Genomic DNA, 27,212 nt, shown 5'->3' on the forward strand with positions numbered 1-27,212 from the left:
ATCCCGATGGGACTGGAAGGAAACCGGCAGACCTGCACTGGTAAGTGGATGCCTTAAGGGAGGATTCTGGGTCCAAGGGTAACCCTGGGGGCCAGGGGACTTCAGCCATGGTGGGGACACGGCAGGGGAGGTGGCCAAGCCTGGGACCTGCAAACAGAACTGATGCCTTGGTGGGCTGCGGGGAGGGTGGGCGGCTGGCACAGTGCAGACGGAGGTGCTGGCACTGTCACAGTGCCAGGGTCCTGCAGACAGGGGCTGGGGACATGCTGCCATGGATGCTGGCCCAGAGCAAGGGGACACAGACCTTGAGCTGTGAGTTGTACACGGTGTGAGGTGTGTGTGCAGTGCAGGGGGGTGTGAGCTGTGCAGGGCTTCACACCAAACGAGGCTTGTGGTTGCCTGAACTCAGTGAGAGAAGCACGGACTGCAGTGGAAAGGGATGGCACAGAGCAGGGTTCAAGTGTGGGGAGCTCATGGATCCCTGGCTGGATCTAAACAGGCTCCCAAAACCTCCATGAGCTCTTCCCCCTCAGCAGTGGCAGCACCCAGCTGCCAGAGCCTGGCACGCAACCGCCCAGCCGGGTGGGAGCATCTCCTCCTGCCATGCCTGCCAAGACTCCCACTCCCAAGACTATACGACAGGAGAAAAGGGAACAGAAATTCACGTTTTCACATTTAGCTTCCTTTGTACTCAGCTAATTAGCGCCTGAGTCTGGTGATGTCATTAAAGCAGCACTAAGTCTTTATTGGGGTAATTTAATTTTCCCTTTCATATCAGGATGATTTCCTTTGTTGGGGTAGGTGCTGGGGAGGGGGAAGGGCCCGTGCAGACAATTGCTATTGTCAGGATAAATAATTCCCCAGTGGATTGACAAGGGGGGAGGTGGGCTGGGGGGCTGGGAGCTGTCACTCACCCGGGTGGCAGCAGGAGCTGGCCAGACCCCAGGAAGTGGGTGGGTGCCTTGGGTGCCTCTCCTTGTGCTGGGTGGGCTTCCCAGCCAGCAAGGCACCTGCCTTGGCCCCTTTCCAACCATGGAAAACTGCAGCTGCCTTGACATTCAGGAGGTGGGTGGGTAAAGTCCAGGGTCTCCCGTGTAGCTCCCGTCCTTCTCCTGCTGCAACACCACCCCTGGTGTCAGCGGGAGCAGGGAAGTGGATTGCACTGGGATAAAGGGGCATTCCCAAGCCCCCAGAGCACTGGAGAACCACTGGACAAGAAGGGGCTGGCATAGACCAGGAGGAGTCCTCGCAGGGGTCTCCCAAATTCAGGGAGTCCCAAGTGTCATCCCTGCACTGCAAATAGTTGGCACTGGGCCAGGCAGATATCCCCCCTCTCCAGCTCCTCTCCAGGCTCTGAATGCAATGTGGTGACGCTCAAGCACTTGCTGCCACATCAGAAGGGGCACAAGGAGGGGCCTGGGTTAGCCTCAAGGTGTGGGACAGCGTGTGAGACCCAGTGTGTGGGGTCACAGAGGGGCAGGAGCGGCTCAGCATTGTACCTTCCTGGCACATCCTCTGAAACAAGGCTCCAGCCCCTTCCCCAACCCTGCCTTCCCCTCTCTGCTGCCTCCCCTCAGCCCCTTGGCTCCTGCTGCCCCAGGAGGAGTCCCAGACAAGGGTGAGAGGTGAAGCAGACGGAGTCCCATGGGGTCAGAGCCCCAAGGACCGGCTCTCTTGGTCCGCACAGTGCATCACTGCAGCAGGTCCCCATCTCACCCCTGCCCCATCAGCCCCCTGGACCACAGGAGAAAAAGGTGGGATGTCCCCAGGAAGCAGCTGGAGATGAAAGCAGTTGACATGTGACTCAGGTCACAGTGTCCTCGGAGCTTGGGCATGGCCCATGGTAAGGCTCCAAAGGGGAGATGTGTGGGACAGGCTGATCCTGGGGCAGAGCTGGTGGCAGGGGTGTCCTGGTGCAGCAGAGCACCACCAGGATGGGAGGAGTGGCAGGAGTGATCCCAAAAGCTTTAACTCATCATGTTTAACTCTGAGGACATCTCCAAAGAAATTGTCCTTCACAGAAAATGGGAAGGGAGAAGAGAGTAACTGGAGGAGCCATTTTTCACCCACCCTGGGTCCATCTCCAGAAGGAACTGGGTCTTTATAGCCCTTCTGGAGCCCACCCTGCAATTCCCACCTTCCCCAAAGCCCCCCAGGCGCTGCTGCCGGCTCGGGTGGGGGCCAGGACCAGGAGGAGCGGGGCTGCAGAGGGGAACGTCACACCCGAAATACAAACACGGCTTGTTGGTAATTAGCAAACGTTTCAAGAGGAATGATGAGACGGCGGTGACAGGCGGGCGGGTTTCTATTAAAAGCTGCCACGTGTGATCCTTCTCCAAGCCTGCCGGCCCCTCCTTACCTGGCGCTGGGGAAATGAGATGCAAACCTGACATTAATGCAGCGTTCAGGGTGAACTTTAATTGCAGCCGGAGCGGCGGAACCGGAGCACAGCGGCGGGGCTGTGTGGCGGGGTGAGGGCACCCCGGAGGGGACGTTCCCGGTGCCTTTGGGTGTTCTCCCCCCGCCACCCCCTCCCCGACCTTCCCGCGGAGGGCGGGAGTCACGAGGAGCTCTGAAGTGAGCACTCGGCACCCCGCGTGTCTCCACAAGCAGAGGCACTTGCTTAAATGTTAAGGGCTTGTTTGCATCCAGTGGAAGGGAAGCTGAGCCCCGGCTTGCCAATTGCTCCTTCGTACCTTCCGGAGACAGGGAAGTGCTCATTCACACAGGGAAGCATCCTCGAGTGATTCCTCAGTCCCCAAAATGTCTCTTTTCAGCCTCACGTGGTGTTTTTTTCCTGGTTTAAAGACTCTCCAGAGCATCCCAGGCATTAGAGTCGGAGCATCCTGGGCATTAGAGAAGCTGCATCCGTGGCCAGGGCAAGGTTTGCAAGGTGGCCCCAGGGCTGATGCACAGTGGTGGGGGGGGTCCCTGTCTTGGACCTACCAGTGAAGCCCAGGAGGAGCCAGGACACGTGGCACTGGAGCGGGAGGAGCTCAGGCCAGCAGCATCCGGGCAGAATGCGGTGGCCTTGTGTTGAGAAGGTGGAGATTGCCACGGAGCAGAGCCTGAGGTTGGATCTGCTCAGCAACACAGCAAGTGATGGGAGCCAGGAGAGTAACATAGTTCTGGCTTTGGAGAAGCCAATCTCATAATCTCCACTCTGTAAGAGGAAAGGGAGTCAGTACTGCCTGACTTGGCAGAAAGGCAAAAGAGACGAAGAGCCAGAGGGGCCAAGGCCACCAGGGGTGGGACCGTTGTTTTGTGGGCTGGAGAGCAGCTCCTGTCCCTGCTTAGGGTGTGAGCAGTTCCTTGCCATCATCTCAAGGTGAGAGCTCCCCTTGCTTCATGGTTTCTGCTGCGTCACCACCATCACACCTCGCTCCCAACCAACAAATGCAGCTTCCTCATGAGGGGCCGTGCAGGGGCAGCACCATCTCTGCTCTCTGTGACCAATGACAGGACCTGGGGGAATGGCTGGAGCTGCATCAGGCAAGGGTTGGGTTGGATCTCAGGAAAAGGTTCTTCCCCCAGAGGGTGGTTGGCACTGAACAGGCTCCCCAGGGCAGTGGGCACAGCCCCAAGGCTGCCAGAGCTCCAGGAGGGTTTGGACAACGCTCTGCGGGACAGGGTGGTACTCTTGGGGTGTCTGTGCAGGGCCAGGAGTTGGACTCAATGACCTTTGAGGTCCCTTCCAACTCAGGATATCCTCTGACTCTGTGATAGCTGTACCCAAGCAGTAACCAGCATGGAGCTGGTGTAAACCCATGAGCAGGAGCAGGGATGAACATTGTGCTCATCTGCCTCTCGGCAGGGGTCTCTTGCAAGTGATTTGCTGAGCGACAGCAAAATTTTGCTTTTAACGAGGGCTGCTTATGCTGAATAGGTTTGGCTGGCCCTCCTGCTGCCCTGGGCTTGCTGATGGAGGTAGAACTCTTTCAACTGAGCTCCAGACCTTCTGGGAGTGACATGGGAGTGACATGGGCTATGCTTAGAGCATCCTTGGGGCATTTATGCAGTGGTTCTGCCTCGATCAAGCACTTGGAACAGAGCTGCCCTAAAAAAGAGCTTGCCTCCTCCCCCCCGAGGGACCCCTTCCACAAAGCACCCTCAGCCCTGGCTGTGCAGCCATGTCCTCGGTGAGCTGAGACCTCCTGGGATGCAGCTCAGGTGGAGGCATTGTGAGCTGGGAGGGCTCTTCCTGCTCCAGCTCCATTTGGAGCAGCAGGATCCTTACAAGGGAGATGCTGGGGAGAGGTGTCCAAGGATATTGGTGACACCTTCTTTACTCAGAGGGTGGGGAGGCCCTGGCAGAGGTTGCCCAGAGAAGCTGTGGCTGCCCCATCCCTGGAAGTGTCCAAGGCCAGGTTGGACGGGGCTTGGAGCAACCTGGTCTAGTGGAAGGTGTCCCTGCCCATGGCAGGGGGTTGGAACAAGATGAACTTTAAAGTCCTTTCCATTCCAAACCATTCTCCAGCTCTGCAACTCTGTGGCTGTCAGAAAGCAATATCGACTCTCCTTGTGTCACTCTCCACCAGCTGGATCTGCCCTGAGCCTTCCTGGTGGTCTTCCAGTGTTGACAGGTACCCCAGTGTCCCCCATAGGTGGTGACACCCTCTTTCCTTGTGTCCAGCTCCTGCCTGCCAGACAACCCTTTGGATGCCCTCACACCCTCCATCCTCCAGCTGTCCATGTTGCCTTCACCACCGTCCTGAGCTCCGAGGGCTCATTTGTTTCGTCATGTGGCACATGAGCAGGGGGTCCTGTGCTGCAGGTTTGACCAGGCTGCCTTGTCCCCACTTCCCTGTCCCCATGCCACTGGCATGCCACTTGGCAGCACCGTGTGGGTCTGTGCCCTGCACATCACGCGTGGCTGGGGTGATCTGTGTCTTACAGACACTCCAGTCAGTGTTTAAGGGCCGTTCTGACTACAAAGGTACAGGCAGCTGCCACACTTCTCTGCTCCTTAATATATTGTGTGGCTTGTCTGTCAGCCCTCCAGGGTGAGAAACCCTCTGTCCAGGCGTTTCTGAACCCTCCTCCTGCCCGAGGTCACTGCTCCCATCCAACACGTTTGTGAGCTGTACTGGTGCTCCTGGTATTATTTCTGCAGGATGAAACCCTCCTGCTTGTTTTTCCATCTCCACCTTCCACTCTGCCCTGTTTTGTCACCAGGCTTTACCTTGGCCCTGTGCAGGGGTCCCCCTGCTCCTGGGCCACCCCATCACTGTGAACCCACCCAGACCTGTTCCTGCTGGGGAGGTGAGCTCTGCTGCAGCATGGGAACACGCCGTGGGAGCTTGGCCAGCAATCCCAGAGTGTCCAGGAGGGTTGTCCCAGCCCAGGAGATGCTGGGCTGAGTGACACTGCTGGTGTGGAGGTGACTGGGGAGAGGCTGAGCTGGTGGTCATGTTTTTGGAAGAGGCAGAGGGGGTGGGGGGGTACAAAGGGGTCCTGCCATGGATGACGTGGTGAGAGAGTTAGGGAGGGGTCCCCAGTGGGGAGCGATGAAACATTCCCAGGCCAGTGGGGCTCCCGCACCCACAGCTCACTGCAGAGGGGCCCTCGAGTGCCTGCAAGCGAGGAAAGGCGGGGAAGGAGGGGGGGGAGAGATCTTTTCATCTAAAAGGTTACATTTGTCCTACTTCCTCCCATCTCCAGCAATTAACTTGAAGGGAGACATCACTGCTAATTGAGCAGTGAAGATCAGGAGCAACAATTACGCCTTTTGACAAGAGACAGCACAAGAGGGACTGCTCGGAGGCTGAGAACGGTAGGGAACGGTTTCTATGGCAATATAACTTTCCTCTCTTCCTCTCCAGCCATAGAAATGATAAAAATGTAGATTCTTCCCTGATTAATGATTTAATGAAAATAAAGAAAATTCTTTAAAAAAAAAAAAGGAAAAAAAAGAAAAAAAAAGAAAAAGGCAAAAAAGTGAAAAGGGGGGGGAGAGAGAAAAAAAATCGATAGGACGCAATGTTTAGCATGAGCCTGCGGCTGTGGGCAGGAATCGATGTCCTTCTCCAGGCTGGACGCGGGGAAATCTATTACAGCAACGTGCCGAGGACTCGGAGCGGCCCTGCCGTGTGGTAATTAGGCAGTGGGCTTACACGCGGGGAACGTGAGGGCTGTATTCAGATCTCTGATCAAAGGAACTGCCCATCAAAGAGCTCCTCGCACGGGCTTCGCCGGCAAACCCTCGCGCTCGCTCAGTGTCGCTCCCGCCTTCCCTCCTCCCGCCTGCTCCCCGCACCCCTCCCCGAGCCAGCCTTGTTAATTTTAATTATTCAGCCTTTCGAAGCGGCCGGGGCGGCTGCCAGGCTGGCAAAGGGTGACGCCGCGCTGGTGGAAGAGTCACCTGGGTGGATGTGGCCCTGAGTCGGTGGCAGGGGGTGCCACGGCTGCCCCCCACCCTGGGAGCAGGCAGCACCTGTGTGGTAGAGGTGCCAGCAGCCGCCTCGGGTGATGCGACACCTCCCTTCCTGCCCTGGGAAGAGCAGCGAGGAGGAGGGTCAGGACTCACCCTGCTCCTGTGCGTGCCCTTGCACTGCTTGAGCTTCACGGGAAAGAACTGCTGGGGGGCAGGCAGGGCAGGGGGCTGTGCACAGGCTGGAGCTGAAGGCATCGCGAGGTCCACGTCCCTCTGCATCCATCACCAGCAGCTGCTGGCTGCCGTGCCGGGCTGGGCCACCAACAGCACAGCCTGTTTCCTCCTCCAGGGAGGAGGGAACCTTTCCAAAGCCCCCTCTCCCCCTGCATTGCCAAGTCAGTAGAAGCATCCTCTGGTTTACAACACACCCCACAGCCCACCTATTCCCCCCTCGAACAGGCAGATTTGGGTTTATTTTTCCTTTTAGGCACTGCTGCTTTAGGATGCAGGGGGAGGTGGCTGGAGTGGGACTGGGACCATCCTGGGTCCCTCTGTCCCCTGTGCTGTCACTGTAGGGTTACACTCACCCCATGGCAGACTGTTCCAAAAAGCTGACATCCCTGCAGCTGCCCATCCTGCCCGTTCCCTCCCCACGCAAGGAGCCGGCAGGACCCCTGGCTGTGCCTCTCCAGCCACAGGGGCAGAGCACAGGCACATGGAAGGACTTTCCCACCTCCTCAGTTCCTATTTTATTGCCAAACTGGAACATAAAACACACATAAACAAATCTAACAGCGAGAAATGGGTTGCTATCAAATCAACAAATTAATCTAATTATAGGGCTGATTAAATCATATCAGATAAACCAGCGACTCCTTCCCGGTGCTCGGCAGCCACGTGGAGCGACAGGCTCTGCTCTGTTCGGGGTCTGGCTGAGCCGTGGCATGGACAGGGTCCAACCCCTCAGGGCTGGGAGCACCCCAAGCCCCCCCGGCACCCCCTCTCCATCTCTGCCTGCTGCCGTGCAAATCTGAATGGCAAATGTGGATGCAAAGTACATGATTCCTCGGGATTAACGATGCCGCTCCAGCCGGCAAAACGTATGCGGGAGCCGTCTTTGGAGCGAGAGTGCTTAAACCTAAGCCTGCTTTAGGTATTTGAGGAACCATTTTCTTGGGGCTGTTTGCAGAACTTTGCCGGGGCCATTCCCACCTCTCCGTGTGCCTACACGTGCCAGCGCCCGTGTGAGTGTGGGAATGCACCAGCACACCAGTGGAATCTGCTCCCTGCCAGCTGCTGCTGGAGAGAAAATGTGCCCTGGGTGAAAGGCAAAAGCTCTTTACCCACCAACACCGCTCACTGTGAGGGCTGCGGGTGCAGGACTGCAGGCAGGATTCACCCCAGAAGGTTCTGGGCCCTGCAGGCCATCCCTGGAGGGACTGGGGGCTTATGATGGGATTCCTGAAGGTGCTGAACTTCAGATCTTGCCTCTCATAAGACTCCAGATGGGAAAGTGGTTCCTGGCTGGGGATGTGCAGGCTCTCCCCACACTCCCACTGTAGTGCCTCACAATGAAGAAGGAAAATCCTTCTAAAAGCAGGTGTTTGCTCTGGATTCACCCACCTCCAGAGGGTGGTAGAGGTTTTGCTGCCTCTGGCAAGTTGTTTTCCTCTTTTCAGAGCACCGTTTGTTCTCAGCCATGGGCTGTATCAGCTCTTGATTCTCCTCCTCTTGCTTCTCTCAGTTGAGTCACTCAGTTCCAGGAATAGAGGTGTCGAGCAATGATCTTTTGTCTCCTAATGGAAGATTATACCAGAGTGCTGTCAAGCTCAGCAGAAGATGAGAAGATCGAGAGCCTCGGTGCAGTGCAGAGCTCTTTTGTGCTCTTGAAGTCCTGCTCTGACCTCTGGTTTTGCAGGGGATGGTCCACTCGTGCTCTTCTCCCCACAGCCCAGTTCTAGCCATTGTGAGTGGCATTTGGGGACCAAGAAAATACTCAGCAGTGGGTAAAATGGAGTCACAACCAAGGGCACAGGGTATAGCCAAGAATAGGTGCATCCTGGGCTGCATGCAAAGAGGAGGGGGCAGCAGGTCAAGGGAGGGGATTCTCCCCCTCTACTCTGCTCTTTTGAGACCCCACCTGGAGCGCAGCATCCAGTTCTGTCTGGGGTCCTCAGCACAAGAAAGATGTGAACCTGTTGAAGTAGGCCCAGAGGAAGCCATGGAGATGCTCTGAGGGCTGGAGCCCCTCTGCTCTGGAGTCAGGCTGGGAGAGCTGGGTGGGTTCACCTGGAGAAGAGAAGGCTCCAGGGAGACCTGAGAGCCCCTTGCAGGGCCTGAAGGGGCTTCAAGAGAGCTGGAGAGGGACTTTGGACAAGGGCCTGGAGGAACAGGACAAGGGGGAATGGCTTCCCACTGCCAGAGGGCAGGGTTAGATGGGAAACTGGGAAGGAATTCTTCCCTGTGAGGGTGGGGAGGCCCTGGCACAGAGAAGCTGTGGTTGCCCCTGGATCCCTGGAAGTGTCCAAGACCAGGTTGGACAGGGCTGGGAGCAACCTGGGCTAGTGGAAGGTGCCCATGGCAGAGCGGTGGAACTGGATGTTCTTTCAGGTCCCTTCCACCCCAAACCGTTCTGTGACTCTGCAGTCACCCTGGCAAGTGGCACACAGTGCCGCATCTGCAGAACTGGCAGAGAACATCCCCCCCGCCATCAACCAGCCTGAGGAAAGGGATTGTGCAGAGGGCACTTAATAATAAAGGTGTGGCTACGAAGGGCCAAGCTGGGTGGATCACCAAACCCTCCTTTCATGTCCAAAGGCGCTTCTCCATCAAGAGTCTCCAGCAAATGGTGGCTTGACAGCAGCACAAGGGCTGGGGTGCCTGGGAAGTAAGGGAGGGGGTTCAAAGTTATGCCTTCCCAGGCATGTTGGGATGCCAAGTGGGGTCCACTTGGACCATCTCTCACTACTGTTGAGTCAGGAATCAGTCCTTAATCTGTCCTTCCCTCTGGTACAAGCACCTAAATAATGCAAGCACTGGCTCAGGGATGCCACCCCTGCACCCTGCAGGGCACCCCTGCAGCAGAGACTGACCAGGAGTAGTTCTTGGGCTGCACATCACACAGTTTTTGTGTGGTTTTTGGTAGAGGTGAGTGCTGCTGCCCCGGACCCTTGGTGGCACCAGTATAGGGATCCTGGGAATGACCAGAGCAGTCCTGGAGTGGGATTTAAGCTGTTGGTGCCAGAGTGGGCAGTGATGGGGACACTGAGAACCTCCCCCTGTATCACCAGGGGAGCCCAGCTCAGGTGGGGGGGTAAAACCAGCCACCTAAACATGCTCCCAGTCCCCCTAAGTGCTCCCAGTGCCTGTACCCACCGCTCTGGGAGTGTTTGCATGCATCCTTTTCCACGCATGAAGTGTGCACGCCTGTGCACATGTGTGCACACGTGTGTGCAGGTGTGTCTGTCCCTGTGCATGCCCACGTGAGGGTTGGGGTGCTCAGGGCTGTGCACGGGGGCGGGGGGAGCTCTGTGGAGAGGAACCGTCTCCCAGCCTGTGCTGATGCTGTTTAGCAATCAGGATAACTTTGCTGATGAATATTTAAGCCGAGCGCTGAATATTTAAAGCATTCAATTATTTTAATGGCTTCTAAGTGTGGCAGAGGCAGGGGACAGGGGGGTGGCTGCCCCTAGGTCCGGCAGCGCTCACGCGGCAGGGCAGGAAGGGATGCTGGGGGAAGGTGGGGTAGGGGGACTCGTCCCCCGCAGGGTGGTGGCATCTTCACCCGCTGCTGGGGGGCTGCTGAGTGGTGCAAACCCTGCGGAGCCCAGTTGGGTGGGCAGAGCCCCAGCAGGCAGGAGGAGAGCTGTGCCTGACCATCCTGGCAGGCTGAGCTCTGTCCTAGTGCCCTAATTCTTGCTTGAGCAGCCTTGGTACATGCCAGCACCTCACGGTGCCAACCCCCTCCTCTCTGCCACCAGCGATGCTCCCACGCTGCACCTGTCCCTGTCTGTGTGGCAGTGCCACCACCAACACTGGGACATGCCAGCAAGGGGCACACGGGCACACAGCTGGGGTGCCACTATCTCCATCATCCCTGCAAAGGCACGTCAGTGGTGACAGTGATGACCAAAGGTGGAGCATGACGTGGCCACCCCACACCCTGGTGCTGCCCCAGGGCCTACCCGAGCCCCATGTCAGGGAGGGTGGCCTGGAGCAGAGGAGCCCTTTCCCTGTGCGTGCTCCCACAGCCATAAATATTCATATTCTTATACTAATTTTCCATGTACTTTTCTGTCACATCCAATTTTATTTTAATTTCCCTTTATAAACCTTCACAGCTAATGCGCTCTCTGCTCCCATGATTACCCCAATCAGCCGGCGCTTTAAACACAATCCCTGCAGGCAGCTCTTTTTGGGGGCTATTGGATCACTGAGCATCCACGCACCACTTGTGCACACTTGGCAGACCCACTCACCGGGGTTAAGCAGAGCTCCTTTGCCACCCTCTGGTGGGCATAGTCTCCAGGCTCTGCTGGGCTTCCTGTGGACATCTCCAGTGCTTTGTTCCATCCCAGCAGCCATGGTGTCCATGTCCTGCAGCCTGTGTGTTGTGTATGATTGTGATTTGCACAGGGACAAGGATGTCCACAGCACTGGTCTTTGGTAGGTGGTTCCTATCCTGGCACCTCCCTGGCAGTAACACCCTGCCTGCAGGTGAAACCTGGATCCTGGATCACCTTGGGAAGAGGAGCAAAGGATGTGCAGGATCCCTGATTTATCTGAGGCCAATGGAGTAATGAAAAACAGCTGGTAAATCCTTCCCCATCAGCCGGCTGATTATTAATGCAGCCAAGTGTGGAGCCATGGCTACATCAGGGCTGTGCCATGGTTATTCTAGGGGTTGTGCCATGGTTATTCCAGGGACTGTGCGATGCCAGCTGCCTCTGCTTGGCAGTGCCATCCCTGCAGGAGTGTGCTATGCTATGCCTTGCAATGCTGTGCCATGCTGAGCCAGCTGCCCAGGCTCAGTGATGCCATTCCTACAGGTCTGTGCCATGCCATGCCATGCCATGCCATGCCAGCTGCCCAGCCTTGGAGGTGCTGTGCTTGCCAGGGACAGGACATGTCCCCAGTGGGTCAGGATGTGTCCCTGGTGGGTCAGGACTTGTTCCCAGCAGTGCAGGATGTGTCTCCAGGGAGATAGGACACGTCACCAGTGGGTCATTGCACGTCACCAGCAGGACAAAATACATCCCCAGTGGGTTAAGGCATGTCTCCAGAGGGGCAGAATGTGTTCCCAGCAGGGCAGGACGTGTCTCCCGAGGGTCAGGACTCATCCCCAGCAGGGCAAGACAAATCTCCAGTTTGGCAGGATGTTACCCCAGAGGTGCAAGACATGTCCCCATGTGTCAGGATATGTCCACAGCAGAGCAGGACATGTCCCCAGCAGAACAGGATGTGCCCCAGTGGGGTAGAACATGCCACCAGTAGGTCAGGATTTATCTCCAGTGGGTCAGGACAGGTTTCCAGCAGGACAGAACCTGTCCCCGGTGTGTCAGAACGTGTCCCCAGTGGGTCAGGTTGTGTCCCCAGCAGGGCAGAACACATTCTCAGCTGTCTAGGACATGTCCCAAGCAGGACAGGCCATCTGTCCTTGCCTAGGGACAGTCTCAGAGTGGGATCATACTTCAGCAGGTCATGGGGCTGCCTGGATCCCGAGCGCTGCTGGCAGCAGGAGACAGCACCCAGATGTGAATTTGTTCCTCACCACCCATGGGAACATGAATTAACGAGGCCTTGGGAGCCTGTGCTGGTCTCCAGCTGAGGGTCTCCCCGAAATCCCCCTGCGGGCAGGGGCAGGGGGGCTGCCGTGCTCCTGCCAGCTATGGGAAGTCACTCAGGCTCCACTCGCTCACTTCTGAAGACCTCTTGATAAACATTTATAAACATTTGTAGTATTTTAAATTTCCCCTCAATAATTTATGAATAGTTATTTTATATACTTTAAAGAGGGTAATAATGTAAAATTTATAAGGCGGGAGCACTCAGAGTGGCAGCGCGGCGTCGCAGGGCTGGGAGCGGGAGGCGCAGCCTTCCCCACCTCTCCCAGCCGAGCCTGATTGAAACTTTAAAGGCTGCGGCAGCGCGGCAAAATCGGGGCACGGCGGGGACACCGAGGGGACACGTGAGCCGGGGACGCGGGGACATGGGCGGCCGGGTGGGGTGGTAGCCCCGAGGCTGGACAAGGAGGTACCCAAGAAAGCTGGCGGATGGAGAGGGATGAAATGCGGGGATGGAGGTATGAGCGGTGGGGATAGAAGGGAGAAGGGGAGCATGTGAAGAGCGAGAAAGGATGAGGAGAAGGAGGGAGGGAGGAGGGATGTGTGCGAGGGAGCGATAACCGCGGCGGGAGCGAGGGATGGGGAGAGGAGGGATGGAGTGAGCAGCGGGGAGGGGCGAGAAGCAGCTGGGAGCCAGAGATAAAGAGGGAGAAGAAGGGCGACAGCACCGGGCGCGGGAAGGTGTCAGGAGACGGACGGATGCATGGATGGATGGATGGATCAGGGATGGAGGGAGCAGGGAGAGGTGTCTGCAGGGATGTGGGGGCAGCGAGCCGGTGTGCCCAGTGTGGCCCCGTGGGTGGGGGGCTGGGCAAGGTCAGGGGGTGCAGGAAGGGAGTGTCTGGAGCCGTGGGTATGGGAAGAGGCACGTTTGGGGTCATGCCAGGAACGCACCCGGAGCATACACCAGGACACACGTGTGCGAGGTGTGAGAGGCGGCACGTGCGCAGGGTGAGATCCCATGTGCCGTGTCTGGGCACACAGTGAAGGTGTGGAAGGGCAAGGAAGGTGTGAGAGAACATGCAGGACGTGAGTGTGTCTGAGAGGTGAAGGGGGGTGCAAGGCCTGAGTGCAGGGCTGGAGGGGTGTTCACAGTGTGGGTGAGCAGGGTGGGAGCGCTGTTTGGCGCAGGGTTGAATTGGAGCAGGTAGAAGTGCTTGTGTAGGGAATAAGTGTGAGCAGGGTGAAAGTGCTGGTGCAGGGATGAGTGTGAGCAGCTGGATTTGCTTGTGCAGGGAATAAGTGTGACCAGGTGGATTTGCTCATGCTGGGATGAGAGTGAGCAGCGTGGGAGTTGCTGTGCAGGGAGTGAGTGTGAGCAGGATGGATGTGCTTCTGCAGGGAATGAGTGTGAACAGGATAGGAGTGCTCATGCAGGGATTGCATGTGAGCAGAGAAGTGCTGGTGCAGGGATGAATATGAGCAGGCTGGGAATACTGGTGCAGGGATCAGTGTGAGCAGGATGGATGCACTGATGCAGGGGTGATTGTTCACGTGTTCCAAGTGTGCACAGGGTGTGAGTGCTCGTGCAGAGCATTGATGCACGTGCATTTGAAGGCAAGGAGGTGCCTGTGTGCCATAAAAAGGTGCCCCCTCTTTCCCCCAAGCTCCAAGGGTCCTCGAGGCAGCACCCCCACACCAAGGTATACCCATGGCCTCAGGAACAGCCCTGCATGTCAAGGGGCAGCACCCCACGCCAAGCTCCCAGGGACTGTCCTGAGCCCTTCCAATGCAGGGCCTGGCTCAAAGACAGACCTCCCCCAAATCCTGCCTGAACTCCCAAGGCACCTTAAATGTCCCCGTGAAATTCAGACAGAGACAGGTACCTGCCACTGAGCTCTACCATCTCCCAGGCTATATATAGCACTGCCTTTACATCCCCACACAGGTATATGTTATTTATGGAGCTTCAGGGAGGGTGTCAGGGAGAAGGGGGCACACAGGACCACCGAGGTGAAGTGTGCAAGGTGTGAGGGCATTTGTGGGGCAGGAGAGCATGTGGGAGTGCGTGGGGTGTGAGTGTGCAAGGCGTGAGTGCCCTGTGCAAGGTGTGAGGATATACACAAAGCAGGAGGTGGTGCAGGTGTGCACGTGCAAGACAGGACCATGCACGCAGGGCATGCAGGTGACAAAGCACAGGTGGGTGCAGAGGGGATCTGTCCCCAACTGAGACAGTGATACCACCACAGGGGCACACACAGAACTTGGGGCAAGGTGGGGTGCAAGGGGAGGAGGGGAAGGGGCGTCTGTGTGTCCTGGAATAGGAAAGGCACCAGAGCCCTGTCAGCAGAGGGATGATTTCATCATTTTAATGATAATTCCTGGCGTTTGGGGCTGTCAGGTTCCTGGTTAGCAGCTCCCCCTCCACGGAGCTGCTCTGTGTAGTTGACACCGCAATTGTTTTCTGAAGAGAACACGCGACTCTCTTCTTATGTATTCCCTTTCCCGGTGTTTGTATTTGCTTCAAAGTCTCCTCATCACCCTGTTTGGTGACAAAAACTCATGTCTGGAGATCAGGGTAATGTGTTGCTTTTCAAAGCTCAGGGAGGAGGGGGTTGGCAGACATGAGTTTGCTGCATTATTTACTTCTCTGCAGCACCCTGCCTGCCTGGCAGCCCCTCCTTGGCATGCTAGGGCACCCACCCTGGCAGCTGGGACCTCCACCCTGATAGCTGGGACCCCCCTTGGCACTCAGCATTCCACCATGTGCTCTGGGACGCTTGGGAGCACACAGGAGGAGTGGAGTGTTAGGGACCAGCGGATGCCAGGCTGCAGGAATATCCCGGGTAGGATTTGCAGCACTTGCACCTCCTGGGCTTTGCAGACCATGTCATTGTGTCACACGGTGTGTGTGCCACAGTGGCAAGGTGCCAGCAGCACTCAGACCTGCACCTGACACTGCCCCATCCCTTACCCATACCCACGCTGGGCTGGGGGGCAGCAGGGCCCGGGGTCAGGGTCCCCATTGCCCATGCACTCGCTGTGACCCTGTGGGGCAGCCAGGTGACCATGGCCTGCCAGATGCCAGTGCCCCATGGTCACCTTGTTGGGTGGTCTGTCTCTTCCAGTGGGACCGCTGCAGATGTGTCCTTGCAGCTGTGGAGCAAATTGGGGCAGGAAGAGGGATGTGGGGGGTGCAGGGTGTGTGTCACCCTGAGCTCAGCATCAACGGGCAGGCCTGGGTGGGCACACACCAAGCACACCCAGGTGTGGACACAGCACCCCCTCCCATGGGCACTGCCAGGTGTGCTAGACCAGCCTCCCCCCTTCCCGTGTGTTCAGTGCCACGAGCACAGGCAGTTCTCTATCTAATTGATCAATTAATTATCTCCGGCATTCAGCTGCATATTGGTTTTAGATGAAGGGATAGGCTAACAAGCAGATTAGGCGTGTGTGTCTTCAAGGGAGCGAGCGAGACATGGGAGGAAGGGAGAGAGATAGGAGACAGGGAAACGAGGGATGAAAACTGTCACTGTTGAAAAGGATGGGGCCAGGAGCTGGAATTAGGGAGCAGAGCTACAGCAATGCAGGAACTGAGCGGAGGATGCTCCAGAAACGGTGATGCTGACGCAGAGGATACTCCAGAAATGCTGGTGCTGAAGCAGGAGGATGCTCTAGAAGGGGTAGGACTGAGGCAGGAGGATGTTCCACAAATGATGGTATTGAGGCAAGAGGATGTTCTAAAAATGATGATACTGAGGCAGGAGGATGCTCTGGAAGTGCTGTGCCAAGGCAGGAGGATGCTCCAGAAATAGCAGGACTGAAGAAGAGGATGCTCCAGAACTGCCATGCCAAGGCAGGACAATGCTCCAGACATGTTGGTGCTGAGGCAGGAGGATGCTCCAGGAATGGTGGGACTAAGACAGGAAGATGTTCCAAAATGGTGATGCTGAGGCAGCAGATGTTCCAGAAGTGGTGGGCTAAGGCAGGAAGATGCCCCACGAATGGTGGGACTGAGGCAGGAGGATGATGCTGTGCCCCAGAACCACTGCAGAGCGCCCAGTGCCCACACTGGCCTGGCTTATCCTTTCTCCATCCCCTTTTGCCCTGCCCAGGCTGGCTGGGGCCAGGCAGGGGATGCTCCGTGTGCCACCAGTCCTTGCAGGCACCTGGCCCTGCAGGCCAGGGAGCACAGCCAGCACCCTGCATATCCTGTAGCCTGCAAGTGGCTGTGGTCAGGCAAAGCCAGGCGGATCCCAGTGGCATTGAGGAGAAAGGATGGCCTCAGTGTCAATCCCCCAGACCTCCCCTGGCCGTGCCTGACGGTTGGGAGCCCCCAGGGGTGGCCCGAGGAGGTGGTCGCAGGTGTCAGCCATCCCGCCTGGCACGGGGCTCATTAACGTGACAGGCTGTCACTCAGGCTGCAGCCAGCCCCGAGGGCACTCCGAGCGCTACAGGGACCCCCGGCAGCTGAGGGCAGAGCCTTTGCATTCCCCCTGCACACTGGGCAGCCCCTGGGGACAGTGTGGAGGGCTGCACGGCATCACCTGGGCACCCGGGCAGGATGGGGGTGAGGGTGGGGGCCAGGCAAAGCACATGGGCAGGGGGAGGTAGCAGCACAAGCCACGGTCCCTGCCTGTCACCCAAGACCACCACAGCCCTGGAGCATCTCATTCCTCAGGTCAGGCACTGATCCCACCTGTCAGCGCAGGATATGACAGTCTGTTAATGACTGTCATGGAGTGGGATGGCTCCACACGCAGTGGAGGGATAATTGTGTGACTTTCTTTACTGCCCATCCTGCTGTCACTTGCTCTTTGGAGCCGTCATCCACACAGCATCCCCAGGCCCCTCTGCAGTGCAAACACCACATGGCTCAGCACACCCCCCCCTCCCTCGTGTCCTGCACACGTTGAGTGGTCACGCGAGGGAGCTCATAGTGCATGTATGTGCATGCACACATGGAATTCAGCCCGTATCACAGAATCACAGAATGGTTTGGGCTGGAAGAGACCTTAAAGCTCATCTTTTTTCATGGGCAGGGACACCCTCCACTAGATGAGGTTGCTCAGAGCTCCATCCAACCCATGTTGCACACACACCCCCAACACACACCCACATCCATTGTGCTGGGGGCATTCGGCACTCAGAAACACCCACACGTGCTCAAACTACCCCCCCCCTCCCCCCCATGAATATTGAGCCCTGGAAGATGGTGGTTCATGCACACACAGCCCACGTTCAGCACCAAGCATGCAGCATCCCAGCAGTGCTCCCACCCCCATCCCTCCATCCCACATGGATTTCTGGGCAGGGAGCACACTCATGCTCTTGTCTGGGCAGGCGAGGTATCAACACATCTGGCTTGTCCTAGCCGAGCTCCAGCCACCCTGCTCAGCCTGACACAGGCACAGCCGTGACACTGGAATCTGCCCAGGGAGGGGTGGGCACCCCCACATATGCACGTGAGTGTGTGTTCCCAACCAGCCCCATGTAGCCAGGGCTGGGCACCCATCGTGTCTCACAGCACACAGGAGTGGGAACGAGACAAGCCGTGTTGGGCTGGGGCTGCGGGACGGGTGACACACGGCCGAGGAGGAGGAGGGGGAAGTAGGTAATGCCAGGCGAGGCTGCGGTAACTGCGCAGCCAGGCCGTGGGTTGTGACAGCGGCGCTGTGACAGCGCTGCTCGTGTCGCCTGCCGGGTCTCGAGGGCAGAAAGCATTTCCCTCGTTAGCCGGCCGCGCTTGCCGCTCTCGGGCTGCCTGCCCGGCTCCCGCAGCTGTTCCTCCTCCCCGCTGTGCCCGCCGCTTGCCTCCCGGTAATTAAAGATCCAGCGACCTTTGCCGACTGCCTGAGACGCTGAACAAATGAACGGTAAGCACCAGATTACAGCCCGGCTCAGCAGCCGCGCAAATCCCTTTAATGAGACATTTAGGCAGGGCCAGCGGGGCACCCGGCTGCCGGGGTGGGCTGGCGCGGGCGGTGCCGGCACCTCGGCCAGCCTGGCCGTGGCCTGGGGACAGTGGCACTGATAGGTCCCAGTCCTGACCCATCCCCGTCCTCCTGGGCAAGGATCCTGGGGGCACCGTTCCTGCAGGCATCCCGGCAGCCTTAATGCAGGAGCACCGTGGCTCCAGTTCCCCCCTCATCCCCTTTTGTACCTACATCTGTCCCGTGGGAGAAATGCTGTGAGTGGCACAGGACCAGCCTCCCCTGGGGACACAAGGCCCCCAGGAGTGGGGAGGGGGCAGGTGGCACCAGGACCAGCCTCCTGTGGGAGCATGTGGTCCCAGCAGTGCAGAGAGGGCTAACAACATCAGGACCAAGCTCCTGCAGGGACATTGGGTCCCTGGCAGTAGGGAGAGGGGTGTGACATCAGGACCAGCCTCATATGGGGACACAGAGTCCCAGCAGTGGGGAGAAGACTGGAGACACCGGGACCAGGCTCCTGCAGAGACACGGTGAGCCCAATCCAGGACTGCTGGGGGACTGATCCTTTCCAACTGTAATATCAAAAAATAAAAAAGCCCGAGTGACTGATGGGGCCATGCGGACACGAATCGATAGCTGACACAGCAGACAATGTCACTGCTCATATTAGTGCCAAATTAAGCTGTTTCACCTCCAAGTGTCCCCTCACAAGGAGAAGCTGGGGCCGGTGTGGGGAGCTGAAGATGGATGGCATGCTCAGGGGCCTGGAGGTGGGATTTTCCTTGCCCTGAGCAATGCCTTCCTTTCCTCGCCTTCGACTTTGGAAGGTGGAGATGTGGTGAGGGGACTGGGAGAGCGCCCAGACAGTGAGACTTCATCCAAGTGTGCTGACCACAAGGGATTGGGGCTCATCCAAGCATCCAGAGAGAGCCCGATGCCCCTGTTCCCCTCCTGGGGACTCCTGAGATGGTGACTGTGTCTCCAAGCTCCTCCATGACAGGGACCAGGTGGATCAGGAAAGACAGACACATCCCATCTGGACTCTCTCCCCAAACACACTGAGCTGACTGGTGTCCCCAACTTATCTGCACTGTCCCAGTATGGCCTTGCTCCAGGGACTATCTCTAATGCCCCTGCGTGCCACTGAATGGAGGGATTTATCACTGGTGTACCTGGATAAGCGCATCCAAGGGCATTTATCCCCAGTGTCCCTGGGTGCCTTCACCAAGAGTTTTTTATCCCTGGTGTCCCTGGATGTCCTCACCAGGGGCATTGATCCCTGTTGTCCCTGGATACCCGTGCTTTGGGACATTTATCCCTGGGGTCCCTGACCCAGGAGTTACTCTTCAGTGTCCCTATCCCAGGTGTTTATCTCCAGTGTCCATGGCACTGATTCTCCGCCCCCATCCAACTCACCATGCCCAGGAGCCTGTCCGTGACCATGGCATTCTCCATGTCCTCCAGCCATCTGAGTCCCTCCCACGGTTGTGACATCTTCCCCATTCCCCACTAGCTGGCGAGTTGTTGGCCGAGTACCCACTCCCAGCAAAATTTGAGGGAAGACCAAAGGGATCAGGGAATTCAGGTCCAACTCAGACAATACAGAAATGAAAGCAGGGATGGCAACACAGGAGAGCAGCAATATTTTCCAGCATAGTGATTCCCACGTGGCTTTTTCCAAACTGACCTTCATCTCTGGCTAGCAGAGCCAGTACCTTGCACCCTCTCTGTGCTCTGCATGTCCCCAGCCTGGGAATACCGGTACTTGGGACAGTGTGACAGCCAGGCGGCACTGGGAGCCAAGGATGGCAGAGCTGGAGAGACTCCCTCCTCCTGGAGCGGCACAGGCGGAGAGAGGGCAGCGGGCAGAGGCGGGGGCCGGCAGCATCCACCTCATGCCTTTTAATAAAACATGAATTAGGTGCCAACGCGTATTAGATTCACTTCCCCGGTGACAGAAAATCAAAGGCTTCTCCCATCTTTTCTAGAGGCGCGTTCCTGATTGATCTGGAAGAAGCAGCTCAGTGTGAGGGAAGGAGTCTATACACACTGAAACAGCTCTTTAATTTCTTAATTTAATATCTGACATGTAAAGATTCTCATTAAGCCAGTCAATGAAGCCTGGAAATACAATTTTCGTGCAAACTGTCGCTATCATAACTTACACGAAACTTCAGATGGTGCCCTGTAAGCGGAGTGATTAAAACCATTCATCTTCCCTGTCAGGAGCCCGCTCCCCCACCCCCCCGGCTGGCTCCAGCCCCGTGCCCACTGTGGCCAACCCCCATGGGGCTGGTGGGTGCCACCACGGTGATGGGCATCCCCTGGTGCTCTACAGCTGCATCCCAGTTGGATCCTGTGGGCTCAGGGCAGAGCTGTCTGCACCAACAGGAAGAGGGGCAGGCAGGATACTGGGCATCACCCCATCAGGCACAGCCTTCATTCCCCAGGTCCTGGAATTCCCCTGCCAGGGCATGCGCAGGAGGGAAAGCTTTCCAAAGACGCTTATTAGGCAAATTAATTCCTATTGAGTCGTAGCCCTTCTCTGCCTTAAACAGGAAAGGAAAAAAAATATTTAGTGATGATTAAATCCCAAATATCGAGAAATGATTGGATCTAAGACTGTTCTGTGGGGCGTGACCCCTTACCGGGGGCTCCCAGCGAGTGCCCACCTGGCACTGAGGAAGGGGCTGGCAGGGTTTGCACAGGGACTGGAGTCATTGCCCTTCTTCTCTTCCTCCTCGTTCCTCATATCACCTGGCACTGCCAGCACCAGGCAGAGCATGTGTTTGCTGGGCTTGTTCCTCCTGTGTAGGCTGAGGAAGAGGATGGTGCCCCCAAGAACCATCCATGAGGGGAAACCAGACAGGGGTCCCATCCCCACCAGAGCCTGAGGGTGGATTAAATGATTTCTCAGGCATTTCTGCCTCTCTTTGCCCTTCATTCCCCTCTCCCCGATCCAGCCCTGCTAAGCGTTTCAGCTCCTTGAACACTTCCAGGGATGGGGCAGCCACAGCTTCTCTGGGCAACCTGTGCCAGGGCCTCTCCACCCTCAGGAATTTCTGTCGCAGCAGCTGGTATCCATCAGAGAAGAGCCACGGACAGGGGAGTAGGGAAAGGGACTCCGGAGCATCACTGGTTGTCCAGCCTTCGGGTCTTGACATGTCACCAGCCCCACGGGGATGATGCCTGTGGATATTGGGTATTAGACACTGTCTCCATCCACTCCCAAGCATGCAGGTCCCCCTGCCTGCCCTCCCCCTGGGGAGGGGGCACATCCCAGCATTCATCCCAGTCGCCAAAGGATGATGGCTGGGAAGAGCCTCCAGCACATTCCAGTGTTGGGATTGCCCAGAGGTCTGCACAGCTCCAGGGAGGAGGGAGGTGGATGAGTGGGCACCAGCAGGGTCACCCAGCTCAGCCCCTGCCCCCTGGGCTGCCACCGTGAGTGACTTTGACCCCAGCCTCTCCCTAGAGACAAAACCTGCCCTGTGCAACCAGCACCCACCTCATCCTAGGGCAGAACACACCCTCACAACCCCGAGGGGCACCTTGTGGGTGGCCAAAGGGCTCTGGAGGATATGGAGCCCCACGGCTGCTCGTCCCGCTGGCAGAGCAGCTTTCCTTGTCTTTCTCCCGCGTGTTATCTGGAGACGTCGGAGCTGGCAGCTCCTGCCAGCGCTCACGCAGCCTGATGTCGGGTGCAGCTTGAAAGTGCGCGTGGCGTGTTTGATGTCAGGATTACCGGCTGGGTGTATTGTAAATGCTAAAATGAAATAAGAAGATTAGAGAAGAAAAGCGCCGCTCTGCAGTGCGCGCCTGCCGATTGCCTCCCACCGGAGCCGCCGCGGAGGGTGGGGGGTGCGGGAACCTGGCCCGCTGGCAATCAGGAGTGCCAGGGAAAGGGTTAAAGTGGGCTAAGCGTCTCCCACTGACGCTGGTGCTGCCTGGCACCCAGCCAGGGCGAGAGGCGGGACGGACCTCCTTCCCAGCTGCACAGGGTGCCGGGCACCCCAATTCTCTGGCTCACGTAAGTATTGATGCTGGCAACCCCCAGCCTGGCTCCTGGGGGTCAGCTCTGTCGAGCCCAGCATGGTGGGGCAGCAGGGAGCATGTGGGGTTGGGTGGGTGCCTGCAGCCTCACAGGGAAGCTGTGTGAGCTCTGCATCCCTTCCCAGGAATAAGGGCATGGCCACCTCCCAGCCTCAGGAGCTGCTTTTAGGGGGGAAAAAGCCTTGTACTCACTTGGAGGCGGGTGATGACCTTCTGCAGGTTTAGCCAGGGGAATTTGGAGGTTTCCAAAGGGCAGGTGGGTTCTTCTCCCCTACTCATGTGTCAGGACATTCTTGCACACCCTAGTCCAGACCCTGCTGTGCATAACTCCACAGCCCTCCAGCACCCTCTTGCTCCCCACACCAGCCTCTGCCATGGCTCTGCAGGAAAGAGGGAGGGCCGGAGGGAGGGTCAGGCACAGGGTGAGGCCCTGCCGAGCCACTCTCCATCTCCTGCTGACAGCAGTGTGCCCCTAAGCATCTCTGCCTGCACCTCAGGACCTGGCGCCACGCACACCAGCCTCTTTGCAGGCAGGAGGGTGGGGGGCACGGAATTTCAGCAGCACCATGATTAGTCTTTGAGCTGTGCCCTTGGCCTCAGCCTGGCAGAACTGTGGCTTGTCTTGTTGGGCCCAGCTACCAGCACTGGAGGAGGAGGAAGCAGAGGAAGAGGAGGTAGAAGCCACAGCAGGATCTTTACTGCACCTCTTGTGCTGGTCCTGCAGCAGGGAATGGGGCACCGGGTTCAGCTCACACACACAGTCCCACATCTCTCCTGGCAGGATAAATCCTGAGCCTGCAGCCCCTCCCAGTTTGGCAGAGCACCCTCCTCATGAATCCCCCCTGCCAGGTATAGTTCATCCCCCCAGGAATTCTGTGGTATCTCCTGATCACACCAAGACTGGACCCAACACTCAGGACTGGACCCGACACCCTGCATCCTGCAGCCAGGTGCATCCCAGGCACCACTTCATCCTCCACCTGCTCCTGTTCCCTGCACTGGCACTGCTGTGTCCTCCTTCTGCTCCCGTGTCCAGCCCTGGTACCGAGGCCTGCCAGGGCAGCCCATGTGTATCCCAGCAGCCCTGGAGCAGGCAGGACAGTGGGAATCTGAGCACCAGCCGCCTCCTGAGACTCTCCCCTTTCCTGCAGGGAGGAGCCAGGAGCAGGCTGGCAGCTGGCCCTGTGCCATATCCATGTGAGTACCTGCCTCCTCCCTTATCTTCTGCATCTGTTCCCAATCAAAGCATCCTTTCAATCCCAGAGAAGGTTTTTCTCCTCCTGCTATTGTTTTTCAGAGCTGGGGAGCAGCAGCTAGGTCCCTTCCCCTACCAGCTCTGCTCAGACGTGTGTTGAGAGAGCCTCAAGCAAGACCCTGCTCCACTCCTGCTGAGAGCGGAGCCACATTCATCCCCAGAGCGCAGCACTGGGCTCTAGGGAAGAATACCCCTCGAAGGAGTCTTGACCCCTCGGCCCCTCAGTTTGCTGTTGGCAGGACTCAGTGCCTGGGTTAATGTTCCCATGGGGACTCGGAGCAGATGAGTCGCCCATGCACATCTCCCATCCCCCATCACCTCCGGGCCAAACTCAGCCCAGCATCACCCCAGGGCAGGGCTGACTCCCACTTGCCCCCCACATTCCCCTGGATGAACCAGGGATGGCCGGGTCTGGCTCTGTCCCCTACGGGACTCACCCTCCCCCCCAAAATTGCCGCGGGGCTTCTGTTGCTTCTGTGCACAATTAATGAGCTTTAATTGCCTGTAAACACATCCGTGGCAGCGCCAGAGCTTCCATGGGAAGACGCTGGAGTCGGGAAAAGGGAATGGGAAAAGGGAATCGTAGTAACTGTTGCTACGGCTGGACCTGCTATCCCCAAAATGTGGCCTAGTGGGGCTGCTGGTATTGCCCAACACAGGGCAGGGGGTCCCAGCACAGTCCCTGCCCTCTGCCCTCGGTGCCAGCAACACCTCTGTGCCACAGAGCTGAGCCACAGGGGGCTCAGACATCCCACTGAGGGCACCCACACTGGGATGTGGCTGCATTTGGGGCCCCACAGAGGGGCTGCAAGGCTGCTTGTGGTGGGGAGAGGTCCCTACCCTGCCCCTCTAGCTGTGTTTGAGGTCCCAGGGAGGGGCTGCAGGGCTGAGGGTATAGGGAAGAATCTCTGTCTTTCCCTTCTGACTCTGATTGGGATCCCACAGAAGGGCTCCAGGGCTGGGGAGGGTGAGGAGGGGTCTTTGCCTTCCCTGTCTGGCTATGTTTGGGGTTCCAGAGAGCAGCTGCAGGTCTGGAGATGGTGGTGTTGGTCCCTCCTCTCCCATCTGGCTGTGTTTGGAGTCCCACAGAAGGTGTGCAGGAGTGGGGACAGTGAAGAGGGGTCCCATGACTATCCCTCTGTCTGGTTTTGGGGTCCCACATAGAGGCTGTGGGGCTGGGAACAGTGGGGAGGGGTCCCCATTTCCCCCCATTGTGCCCCTCTCTGGATGTGCCCATGCCCACATGGCACCTATGAAGTCTGCAAAGGTCGGGGCTGGGGATGGCAGGTGGTGAGTTCTGTAAATGCCATTTTCTAGCTCAGTGTCCTGTGACTCTCCCTGATTCTTGGGCTGAAATAACGTGAACAGTGCATTTTATCACCCTGCACCAATCCCTACCCACCCAGCCACCCTCACCCCCCCGCCCCCCGCGGCTCCTGCCCCTGTGGCACAGGACAGGATGGCACTGAGAACACCCAAGGGTATCCAGCACTGCTCCCTGGAATGCCACCGTGGTGTGGGGACTCATGTCATGCCAGCACAGGAGACACCACCTCTGTCCTGGGTGGGCAAGGCATCAGTGGCACAAGGGACAACACACAGCCTGAAGTGGGAGAGTCCCCAAGGTGCCCAGATGTGGCCATGTGGGCACACACGTCCCACTGTGTTCACCTGTGTCCTTTAGGTGTGTGGTGCAGTTGACACACCTGAAGGATGGGGCCATCCAGAGAGACCTGGACAAGCTCAAGAAGTGGTCCCATGGGAATCACATGAGGTTTAACAAGGCTAAGTGCTGGTGCTGCACCTGGGTTGGGGCAACCCTGGAATCAATCCACGCTGGGGATGAGCAGATGGAGCAGCCCTGGGGAGAAGGACCTGGGGGGGCTGGTGGGGGAGAGGCTGGACATGACCCAGCCCAGACCCTCCCGTGCCCTGGGCTGATCCCCCAGCGTGGGCAGCAGGGCAGGGGGGATTCTGCCCCTCTGCCCCTCAGGGGAGACCCCCCTGCAGAGCTGCCTTCAGCCCTGGGGAACAGCACAGCAAGGACATGGAGCTGCTGCAGAGAGTCCAGAGGAGCCACCAAGATGGGCAGAGGATGGAGCAACTCTGCTGGGAGGAAAGGATGGAGAATTGGGATTATTCAGCCTGGAGAGGAGAAGCTTTGGGGTGACCTGATTGTGGCCTTCCAGTGCCTGAAGGAGCCAACAAGAAAGATGAAGAGAGACTATTGACAAGGGCCTGGAGTGCCAGGACAAGGGGGAATGGCTTCAAAGTGCCAGAGGGCAGGGTTAGATGGGATATTGGGAAGAAACTCTTCCCCTATGAGAGTGGTGAGGTCTTGACACAGGCTGCCCCTGGATCCCTGGGAGTGTCAAGGCCAGGTTGGATGGAGCTCTGAGCAACCTGGGCTAGGGGAAGGTGTCCCTGCCCACGTCAGAGGGGTGGAACTAGGTGGTCTTTAAGGTCCCTTCCAACCCAAACCATTGTGGGATTCTGTGATTGTATGATGCATGTGCAAGTCCAGGCTTGCGAGGGCAGGTATATGTGTGTGTGGGGTGTGTGTGTGTGTGTGAGTGCACACACACACACACATAAATGCCTGTGCCGAGCACAGGATCCCAGAATATGCTCGTTTAGAAGGGACCCACAAGGATCACCAAGCTCAACCCTTAGCCCTGCACAGGACCATCCCAAGATGCACCAACACCCTGAAACACACACGTGTGTGCACCCACACCACCTCGCACCTCACACTTGTACCAGCTTTCATCACTGCAATCCAAGGAAATTTTGCCCCGAGGGCCGGGGCTGGGCGCGGCAGCAGCAGCAACCGGAGCGACAACGCGCCCGCGCCGGAGATAAGTTCCTGCCACAAACTTCTCTTTCCCTGCTAATTTTCTGATTAGCCCCTGTCTGATGCGACGGCAGCAGCGCTCCACGGAGCTTATTCCAAGGCGGCGTAATCTTTCTAAGCAGCAAAGAGGGGCAGGGACGCCGCTGAGCTCCCGGCAGACAGAGCCCTGCGTCGGGAGGTAATAACTCTTCAGGGACTTGGCGCCGAGCGCTGACAAGCCGCCGGGAGGGCTGTGGAAATCCGTTCTGCGGATGAGCCGAGAGGATTCTCCTGCTATCCCCCTAAAGCCTGCGTGTCACCTAGTCCAATAAAAGGCATTATCGGGAAGGTGGTATTTCGTTCTGGCGTATTTCAGTCCTCCAGCCCAGCCCCGGCTCTGCTGGTTTCGCATGAGAACAGGGGGTTTAGGGCATGCTTGGTGCTGCCTCCAGGGATGCTGATAGGTGGGGGGCTGCATCCCCACCTTTTGTGCCTGCTCTCCATCTGTCGCCTTCACCAGCCCACCCAGCCCTGCACACCACCCAGAGCAGGTCCTGCCCTGGGAACGGCAGCAGGACCCAATACTGGATCTCAGCCCACCCACCCACTTTCCCATCTGCCTTCAAACATGGGGATTTTTGGGGGGCTCAGAGCAGCTGGGTGGACCCAGCACCTCTAGATGCCTCAGCCTCATCTCGGTCCATCCCTCAGCCAAGGGTGATTTTGGGTCACCCCGGTGGAATACTGCAAGCTGTGGGGGTAATGGGCACCAGAGAACCACAGACCCTGGGTCTGGGCAGAGTGGCTCCAGGATTGAGGAGAGTAACTTGAAGGAGGTGCTGGGGGCCTCACACAGTGAGAACAATGGACCTCCTGGTGCAGGAAGTCGCCCTGGGGTGGCCCTGCCTGTCCCTTGTCCCCTGGATCCTGCCTTGTCCTGGCAATTCACAGGAGATGCCATGTCCCCAGGGAGGGAGCATGT

The 27,212-nt window shown here is 57.8% G+C and overlaps 1 long non-coding RNA gene across 1 annotated transcript; it reads left to right on the forward strand.

The window, feature by feature from the left end:
- LOC126638461 (uncharacterized) lies at positions 1-26,569 on the forward strand. The gene is made up of 3 exons (XR_007628610.1): positions 1-40; positions 23,294-23,339; positions 26,304-26,569. It is a non-coding gene; the product is annotated as an uncharacterized LOC126638461 (long non-coding RNA).
- Positions 26,570-27,212: the final 643 nt, after the last annotated feature.

This window comes from Myiozetetes cayanensis, unplaced genomic scaffold (assembly GCF_022539395.1).
Source record: "Myiozetetes cayanensis isolate MyiCay16 unplaced genomic scaffold, myiCay2020 scf17, whole genome shotgun sequence".
NCBI classification, from domain to species: domain Eukaryota; kingdom Metazoa; phylum Chordata; class Aves; order Passeriformes; family Tyrannidae; genus Myiozetetes; species Myiozetetes cayanensis.